This window comes from Heterocephalus glaber, unplaced genomic scaffold, assembly GCF_053883595.1.
Source record: "Heterocephalus glaber isolate CG9 unplaced genomic scaffold, H.glaber_assembly_v1.0 deba00001613, whole genome shotgun sequence".
In the NCBI taxonomy this organism is placed as follows: Eukaryota; Metazoa; Chordata; class Mammalia; order Rodentia; family Bathyergidae; genus Heterocephalus; species Heterocephalus glaber.
In genome coordinates this window covers 24,033,401-24,043,510 of record NW_028258384.1, presented here as the reverse complement: position 1 = coordinate 24,043,510, position 10,110 = coordinate 24,033,401, and the positions used below count along the sequence as shown (strand labels likewise).

The window sequence follows — 10,110 nt, the reverse complement described above, 5'->3', positions numbered from 1 at the left end:
TTCATCTTTGGCAAGTTGAAACCCAATTTTTCCAGTACCATTTATTAAAGAATCTATCTTTCCATCAGTGAGGGTGTTTGGGTCCTTTATTGAAGATGAGGTGGCCGAGTATGTCTGGAGTTGTTTCTGCATCTTTTAGTCTGTTCCACTGGTCCTCAGGTCTGTTATACCAATACCATGTTGTTTTTATCACAGTAGTTTTGTAGTATAGTTAGGGATTGTGATACCCCCTACTGTGCCTTTATTGCCTAGTATTGATTTTGCTATTCAAGGTCTCTTCTTGTTCCAAATGAATTTTTGAATCATTTTTCCAGGTCTGTGAAATATGCTGCTGGGATTTCAATTGGGATTGCATTGAATCTATATAGCAGTTTTGGAAGTATGGTCATTTTCACTATGTTGATTCTTCCTACTCAGCAGTAAGGGATGTCTTCCCATTTTCTGATATCCTTTTCCATCTCTTTTTCTAGTGTGCTTTAGTTTTCAGATAGAGGACTTTGATTTCTTTTGTTAGGTTGATTCCTAGGTATTTCAATTTTTTGGATGATATTGTGAAAGGAATTGATTGCCCCATCTCTCTCCCAGTGAGTCTTTTTCATGTACAGAAAATCTACTCATTTTTGTGTGTTGACTTTGTATCCAGCTACTCTACTGAACTTGGTTATTATGTCTAGAACACTTTTGGTGGAGTTCTTGGGGTCTTCTATATAGAGTATCATGTCATCTGCAAATAATGACAATTTGACTTCTTCATTTCCTATCTTTATTCCTTTTATTTCTTTCTCTTGTCTAATTGCCATAGCTAATGTTTCCAGAATTATATTGAACAAGAGTGGTGATAATGGACATCCTTGTCTTGTTCCTGATTTTAGTGTGAAGGATTTCAGTTTTTGACCATTTAGTATGATATTGGCTGTTGGATTTTCATAGATGACTTTTATCCAATTGAGGTAGAGACTGTCTATTCCAATTTTTGTAGGGCTTTTATCATAAATGTGTATTTGATTTTGTCAAGCGCTTTTTTGCATCTATTGAGATGATCATATGGTTTTTGTCTCTGGCTCTGTTGATATAGTGTATTACATTGCTTGATTTGGATATGTTGAACCATCCCTACATCCCTGGGGTGAATTACACTTGGTTAGGGTGTATGATCTTCTTCATGATCTTCTGCATTCTACTTGCCATTATCTTATTAAGGATTTTTGAATCTGTGTTCATTAGTGAGATTGGCCTATAGTTCTCTTTTTCGGTTGGGTCTTTCTCTGCTTTAGGTATCAAAGTGATGCTTGGTTCTGGGAATGAATTCGGAAGTATTGCTTCCCTTTCAATTTCATTGAAGAGTTTAAACAGTAGTGGCAGTACTTCCTCTCTAAATGTCTTGTAGAATTCAGCAGGGAAGCCATCAGGACCTGGGCTTTTCTTAGTTGATAAGTTTTTAATTATGTTTTCAATTTCATCGATTGGTATTGGGTTGTTTAGAATTTTTAGGTCTTCTTCGTTCAACTTTGGTAACTCACATGTATCTAGGAATCTGTCCATTACTTCTATATTTTCCGTCTTATTGGCGTATAGGTTCTTGAACTAGGTATCAATGATCCTATGTATTTCTGCTGGGTCCATTGTAATTTTGCCCTTTTCATTCCTAATTGCATGGATTTGGGCCTTTTCTTTCATTTTTCTGATAAGGTTGACTAAGGGTTTGTCAATTTTGTTTATTCTTTAGATGAACCAACTCTTGGCTTCATTGATTTTTTGTATCGTTCTCTTAGTCTCCATTACATTGATTTCTGCCCTGATCTTTATAATTTCCTCCCTTGTATGAGTTTTTGGTTTGTCCTGCTCTTCTTTTTCTAGAAGATTGAGGTTCAGCATCAGGTTGTGTAATTGAGCTCAGTCTGTTTTTCCTAATGTGAGTATTCACTGCTATGAATTTCCCTCATAAGACTACTTTCCCATAGATTCTGAAATGTTATATTATGCATTGTCATTTAATTGTAAGACCTGTCTTATTTCTTCTTTAATTTCCTCTGTGACCCATTGGTTATTCAGAAACTTGTTGTTTAGCTATCATGTGTTTATGAACTTCTTGCAGTTTCTTTTGCTATTGATCTCCAGTTTCATCACAGTATGGTCTGATAATATACAGGGGATAACTTCAATTAGTTTGCATTTTCTTACCCATGGTCTATGAGTGAGTATGTGGTCTATTTTGGAGAAAGACCCATGTTCACCTGAAAGGAATGTATATTCTGATTTTGTGGTGTGGAACACTCTGTAAACATCTATTCAGTTCATTTGTTCAAGAGTTTGATTGACTTCTAATATTTTGTTGCTTATTTTTTGTCTCACTGATCTATCTATTTGTAACAGTGGGGTATTGAGGTCCCCCACTACTACTGTATTAGTGTTTATATAATTTTTTCTGTCCATTAGTATTTGTTTTATATAGTTGGATGCACTAGTATTTGGTGCATATATATTAATGATTGTCATCTCTTCCTCTTGGATTGTTCCCTTTACAAGGATTTAGTGTCCTTCTTCATCTCTCTTAATCAGTGTTGGTTTGAAATCCACTTGATCTATAAAGAGGATAGCTACTCCTGCTTTTTTGGGGTTCCTGTCATATGGAGTATTGTTTTCCACCCTTTAACTTTCAATCTACAAGTTTCTTTTTAAATTAAGTGTATTTCTTTATGCAGCATATTGTTGGATTTGCCTCTTGACCCATTCTGCCAGTGTATTTCTGTTGATCGGTGAATTGAGACCATTAGCATTGGTGGTTATAACTGATATGTATTGACTTATCCTTGTCATGAGTTTTTCTTTTTGTGGAATTGTACCCCTTTACACTTAATTTCTTGTCATGCCTGATGGGTTCATTCTGCTGGGCTTCCTGGAGTTGTGATCCTCATTGTCTTTTCCCAGGATATTGTTTAAAAATTTTTGGAGTGGTGGTTTGGTATTCATGAAGTTCCTACAGTGCTCTTCATCATAAAAATAACTTATTTTTCCATTAATTTTGAAAGATACTTTTGCAGTATACATCCATCTGGGTTGGAAGTTGTTTTCCTTTAGGGCTTGAAATATGTCACTCCATGCTCTTCTTGCCTTTTGGGTTTGTTTTGAAAAGTCTATTGTGATTCTGATGGGCCTTCCTTTTTTTTTATTTATTTCTTTTCTCTAATTGCTTGTAGAATTTTGTTCTTCTGTTGGGTTTCTGAAATCTTAACTATTATATGCCTATGTGTAGATTTTTTTTATCAGGGCTAGTTGGAGTCCTTTATGCCTCACTTATCTCTATGTTAATTTCTTTTCCCCTGTTTGGGAAGTTTTCTGCCATCACTTCTGTGAACAGTTTTTCATGTCATCTGCACTCTCTCCTGTTTCTTCATTGCCTCCGATCAGTCTGATCTTATTTTTCTTTGAATCATCTAGCAGCTGCTGGGTTGATTTCTTATGGTCTCTTACTATTTTTAAGAAAGTTTTCTTTTCCTGGTCACTAATTGCAATCATATCTTCTATATCAGAAATTCTATCATTGCATTGGCTCATTCTGCAGTGCAAACTTTCAATGGAATTTGTAGTCTCCTGGAAATTTGTTTGCATCTGTTTTTTGGATTCCATTTGTTTCCTATATTGGGATTCCATCATGTTCCTCAGCTCCTCTATTTTTTGTTATTTGTGTCAACTATAGATTTATTATTCATGTCTTATACTACGGGCAAATCTCTGCTGTAACCTGAGAAATTATTTCTGATTTTATTTTTTCCAGATCCTCTTTTGTTGCCAGCTCAGGGAGTCCAGGTGATTGAGTATCAGATTGTTCTATCTCATTGCCCTATGGGGTTGCCTTAGGTGATCTGGAAGTCTGGTTTTGAGACTTATTGTTGTGTCTTCTCATTTCAACAGATGCACCCTGCTGTGCTTTTGTTGAGGCAATTTTTTGCTCACCTAGTGGTCTTGAATTCTCAGCAAGCCACTGAGCAGCCTTTACTTTGCTGCTCACCAGTACAGTAATTCCTGCGTTCAGAGTGGTGGCCTTCTGGATCCTTGAGCTGACCTGTTGTCTTGGCAGGCTTCTGGCTGGGGCCTGTGCACACTTTGGATGATATCTAGGCATGCCTCTCACTGGGGCCTGTATGTAGCTGTTGTCTGGGAAGGTCTTTGGTTGGGGGCTGTGCACCCTGGTTCCTCTTGTCTGAGCAGGCTTTGGCTAGGGTCTCCACATACTTATTAATGGCATCAGCGTGAACCTCTGGGTATTGCTTGTGTGTTTGCCTAGCTCTTTTCCAGTTGGGTCCTCGGCTGTTGCTGATGGAATGGCGGTCCTCTCCCTGAAGCCTGTGTGCCTGTTCCAGAGCCTCTGGGGTCTGGGTGGACCCCTGGCTGGGATCCCCCTGCAGTCATGCTGGTCTGGGCCACACAGCTGCTCCCCAGGTTCTGTGCTCACCTACCGATGGAATAGTGGGCCTCTGGTTGAAGCTTGTGAGCCTGTCCACATCACTCTTTTTCTCTTTGAGGCCAGTCATTTATTGCATAGCTTCTATCTCAGAGGTGCACCCAGATTTATTAGGTGTCCCTGAGGATTTCCCAAAAGCGAAGTTTGGGAAGCACGTGGGGAAGGTGGCTGGAAGGTGGCTGGAAGGCGGCTGGAAGGCAGCTTGAAGGCCCAGGATGCTGGCCCTCTATCTCTCTAGTCACTGAGTTTCAGAAAAGGCTGGAAACTCAGCACATGAGGAGCATCCAACATTTTAGATGGATTGCTATCAGCAGGAAAATAAGAACAAAGAGACAGACAGAAACCTCTAATTTTTTTTCCTTCAAGGGGAAATGATTTGGGAAACAAGAAGAGTAGCACCCATATACAATAATTTTACATTATTGGATGAGAGAAATCTTAAAAAGTAGGAGGTAAGAGGGTAAGGGAAGGGGAGGAAAGCTGAGAGGAAGCAGACATGGAGGGTCTGCAAGTGGACTCAGTGTGTCCACTGCCTGTATATGAGACTTACCTCAGGGTCAAGTTCATTTTACTGTCTGTTGCTGTGGATCGCACATGGTAGAGAGTATTTCTTGGTTTCACATACTCATTGGAACTATTGCTATTGCTATTGCTAAGTCACCCTTGAATGCTGGGGCATGGACAAGGAAGGAGTAGAAGCTGGGAGGATAGAGTAGGGACTTTCCTCCTCCATATTTTTAATTAGGAAATTAAACAGAAAGGATAAATTATTTTCCATCTTTTTTGGCTCTTTAGAAAAATCTCATCTACACTCCTTTTATTTGAATATCAAGAGGGAGAAGGGAGAAAGGGTACAGGAGTAAGAGAATGTGGGCACTGCCAAGGGCAGAGTGAAAAATCAGGTTCTATTGGACTTGAGTCTGGACCCAAGAAACCCATCAACAGGTGTGAATGGCAGGTATTTTGTTTGGAAAATAGAGAGAGATGCCACAAGATGATTCCTCACCTCCCTTGCCTCACAGATTGGCCTGTTTTCCCAGATGAAACTCCTCCTAGCTGGAAGGATCAGCACATGATGTGCCCCACCTTGCCCACTTCAGAGTCATCCTTCTTGAAGGTCTGGCAGTTGTCAAAGACCAAGAGGGTGTCAGCTGCAAACTCTTCTGAGCTGGTGAGCAGCTGCTCCCACATGGTGGGAAAAAAAATCTACCAATTTCTTGATAAGTCATCAGTAATCACTCAGCAAACATGAGTTCATTGGCTACAGGAAAGGCTTCTTAGAGGGAGATAGCCCTAATTCTGAGTACCAAGGTACTGATGGGAGTTCTTGATCCCTTGACAGTACCCAATGACTGCAGCCATTAGCCTCTAGGAAGTTCAGGGAGTAACCACTTTTCTACTTCTGCCCTCCCTTCTGGATACCAGGCTTCTGAGTGAGTTCTTCTTCTGTCTGCTGGGCCAGACGGCACAAAACCAGTCTCCTTCTAGGACACCCTCCACCTTGGACCAAGGATAGTAAAAGTGGCAGCCACAACCACACTCATCACAAAGTAGAAGAAACTCATAGTTATCACCCTTCCTGCGGACCAGACAGGTCAGTTTGTTGAGAGACTTTTCCCAGGCAATGAGGCACTCCATCTGGCCCTGGGCTGTACTCCGGCATGACTCAAGTGCCTGGCAGCAAGATGAATGTGAGGGATGATTTCATATATCTCTGTCATAGTGCTCTCAGGGACCCCACTGAGTATGTTGAACAAGACCTTACTTAGCACCACCTCATGAGCTAGAGAGAGACTCTCCTGTAGTTACTGCCCCTCCACATTCTATTCCAGGACAGTCAGTCTCATCACAGCCAGGTCTAGAGGGTTAGTACTTTTTCACTGAGGTGCCAGTCCTTCTCTTCCCCAACCTCTCCAAGTAATTACTCCTGGGAGTCAGGCAGATGCTCACAGTAGGCCAAGTCTTTATGAGTAGGGTCTTGGGTAGGACATATCCAGCTCTGAATCTGTAGATCAAATGGGATAACTCACTGTTCCAGATCTTCTATCTATTGAAGCACAGCTAGGTCTGTTTTGTATGTCTCCCCTTTGTCAGGGAACAGCTCCTAATCCCTTCTTGAAATGGAGGTAGCTGACTAAGCACAAAGATGGGATAAGTTGAGGGCCATGAGCAGATTTACTGCAAAAAGTCCCTGTACTTGTTATGGTGTCTGTGAAGTGCCTTCTGCCAGATGTCTCAGCAGTGTATAACCTTGAGTGTCACATCCAGTGACTCGGGATCTTGGATCCACCACCAGCCTGAATACATCTCAAGGGGGACAGTCTGGGCTGTCAACTGGGTTAGGTAACATTGCTCCATCTGATTGAAGAACTTGCTGGCATGTCTCTCTCGGTTAGGGCTGTCTTACCCTGTGGGACTCTGTGGCATTTCTACAGTCACTGGATCCTCTCTTAGGAATTACCCCAGGCAAGGGAGTGGAAGAGAACTGTGCTGGAGAACAGGGATTGGCAGCACTAAGTCTATTCATTGGCTTAGAGGAGGCATGCTGCTGAGGGAAATATGAGGGTTGGTCTTCACAAACTTCTAGATGTGATATAGGGGCAACATTACAGAGCACCTGGGGTGAGAAGTTAAACCAGGGTGCTGGAGGATCAGGGCAAGAATCTGCCTCATCAGGCTCTTCCAAGGGCAGTGAGGGGGCTGGATATAGCTCTCCTAGGCTGCTAAGAGAGGTGAGGACTGGCCCGCCTAGCAAGGAGCCATGGCTTGGACTCTAACTCAGCCAAGACAGGAAGTCTGACTGGCTGAGATCATGCTGGCTCTGACCCAGAAACAAATGAGAACCTTCTGACTCCAGAAACCCATGATGAGGCTGAGGCTAGAACTCAGGCTGGAGCTGGGACTTGGGCTGGAACTCAGGCTAGGGTTGGGGCTGGGCCAGGGCTGGGACTGAGTAGAAGCCTGAGGCTGATGATGGGGCTGAGCCTTGAGTTGAAGCTGGGTCTAGGGCAATTCTGTATTCTGGCCCTTTAGAGAGAACAAGATTCTAGGTTGCATAAACCCAGATTTAGTTTTTTGAGGTTAGCCTCCAGTCTGCATGGGAGAACTGGTAGGGGCACTGGAGCCAGTTAACTTTCTCTTCACAGAGAAGAGGGAAGGAGTAGGTGCTGGATGTTCCACCACCTTTAAAGAATCAGCTTCCCACTTTATCCTATCTTCAAGAACTAATTTCCCCCATGGTCCATCCACAAAAATAGAGGACAAAGACAGCAACATCCAGTAGCAGCATCTGTAGCAGTCTTGCCCCAAGGAGACTGCTTTAGGCATCAGGGATGAGTAAAGCAGAATTCTGCAAAATAGTTGAAGATTGGTGAGTTTTTCTATCTGGTGCTCTAACTCCAGGATGGTCGAGGCTGTAGTATCAACCTTTCCATCTCTTTGTCCCCTTCAGCCATGGGCAGCTGCTAGAGTCTCCTCCTCTTAATCTTCTTCTATGCCATTGGTGTGGGGGACTGCCTTATTGATTATTCCCAAAGCAGGCTGTAATCAGGGGAGGCTGTAAAGAGTTAACCCCACAATTAACTCATTTTGAGAAGCTACTCTGATGGAAGTTTACATGAAGTACCACAAAAGCATGCAGGTTAGCATGACCTTCCCACTAACACCACAGCAGAGAAATAGCCTGTGAAGCTATGGGACTCAATATGAGATATACAGTAGTTGAGGTCAGAGTAACTTGCACCCAAATTCCATTCCCATGACTAAAACCTTCTTAACTAGAAGGATAAGCTTGTAATTATAACCCTATATTTGCCTGTTCTGTTCCTAATTTGAGAATTTTTGACTTTTCCTTTACAAGCCTTGCCTGCATTAGTATCCATAGCAACTGCACAGCTGCACATCCTTGCATGTAGGTCCCTTTTATCCCAATCTGATTACCAATAAAAATCAGTGGTTTGGTCTGACCAGGGCCTTTGCTGGTTTCTCAGCACTGGTCATTCTGGCTCCCTAAATTTTTCTTTAATTTTATCTTTGAGTCTTTCTTCATTCCCTGGGTTGTGCACTGAAGAGGTGACTGGAACCTACCTCAGAGGTCTCCAGTAACTGGTTTCCTCTATTATCTGAGAACTGAGGCTCCCCATCTCAGGCCTTCCTCTAGCCCTTCAAACTCAACCTCTGGCTGCCAAGTTTGCTTGGCCAGAGCAGTTTTCAGCCTCCAGAGCTGGCCTTCAACAAACTATTCATTTTTATTGTAGCTGGACACACTTTCCAGAGCCTTGTCAGTCTCATTGGTGTTGACTGTGGAACTGTTGAACACACACACAAGGCCAGGATAGCACTTTTCTACTGGGGTGGTTGGACCTAAAAAGGGTGAGTGTGTAGGTTGTCACTGAGTGTGGCCTCTAATTCCTGTGTCATGAGGAAGCAGCATAGGATCTCAAATACATTATCTCTTGTCAGTGGAATCTCACCCCCCCCAAGATCTTTAGGGACCAATAGTAGGAGGGCAAGCCAGTATCATAGAGCACAGGCTTTAAGAACATACCAACAGGTCTTGCACTTTTCCCAAGCTGTCACCTTGACATAGGAGTCCCTCCTGTGGGATGCCCAGGCTATGTACATCTTTGGTAGGGTCAAAGCTATGCAGGAATTCCACAATAATCAAGCAGTCTGAGAAAACCCTACTGGGCAGTGTCAAACAAAGAAAGCATGTGGTCTCAGGAAAGGGTGGTGGTCAGATAGACACACATCTTCTGTGGGGTTCTGCATCTTCTCCAGGGTTATCTGCTGCCTCTGTGGTTCCTCCAGGTGTCTCTGGGTAGCCAGTCTTATCTGCTTTATTAGCTGGTTTTGCTTTGGCCACCTCATTTTTTAGCTTCATTTTCACCTTCTCTTTCTTCACTTTGCCCTTCAGTTTTTCCTGCTCTGTCTTTATCTTTCTTAACCTTCACTTTCTTCTTAGCATCCTTCTGTTTTAAGCTCTTGGTCTCCCATTTCCACTTGTTTTTGGCCTGCCCTTGAATAGGAGTCTGACACTGTCCCTGTTATACCTTCTGCCTCATCTTGTTTTTGCTTTTACTCATCTTTGCTTTATCATCCTCATTTAGTATTTCTTTGGGAGCCAATTGTCTGTCTTATTCCATAGCTCAGGGATTTGACCTTGAGTGCCCAACCTTGGCCTCGTTTCATCTTGGGGATATCCTTGGTCTTAGCTTTTTCATTGTTTCAAGGTCAGTCTCATTTTCCAGTAATTTTTTGAATTCTGGATGAAATTTAATGTGGTGAGAGCTGAATCCACTGCAAGCCTTTTGGTGTGTCTCTTCCAGATCTGACATGAATCGCAGCCCAAATCATACAAACACAAAGAGAATGTAGCTGCCCAGGAAAAGAACAGTAAAACAAGATTCCAAAAGTTGGACCATGCTTAACATTTAGATGGGGAAAAATGAGAAGAATGTGACAAAACAAGTAAAAGAGACAAAGGAGATACATTCATGAAAGCAATGACAAAGGTGCTATGGATCACATAAAATCCTATAGACTACTATAGATTTTTACCCTGTATGAGATCATTAAAACGCTATGATCAATGAAATGATATGAGGTCATTTAAAGGTTTTGAGCAGAGAAGTGACATGATCTTACTT

General features: G+C 42.2%; 1 pseudogene; it reads right to left on the bottom strand.

Moving 5' to 3' along the window:
- Positions 1–8,579: 8,579 nt before the first annotated feature.
- Positions 8,580–9,817, bottom strand: LOC101725023 (bromodomain adjacent to zinc finger domain protein 2A pseudogene; annotated as a pseudogene).
- Between the last annotated feature and the right edge of the window lie 293 nt (positions 9,818–10,110).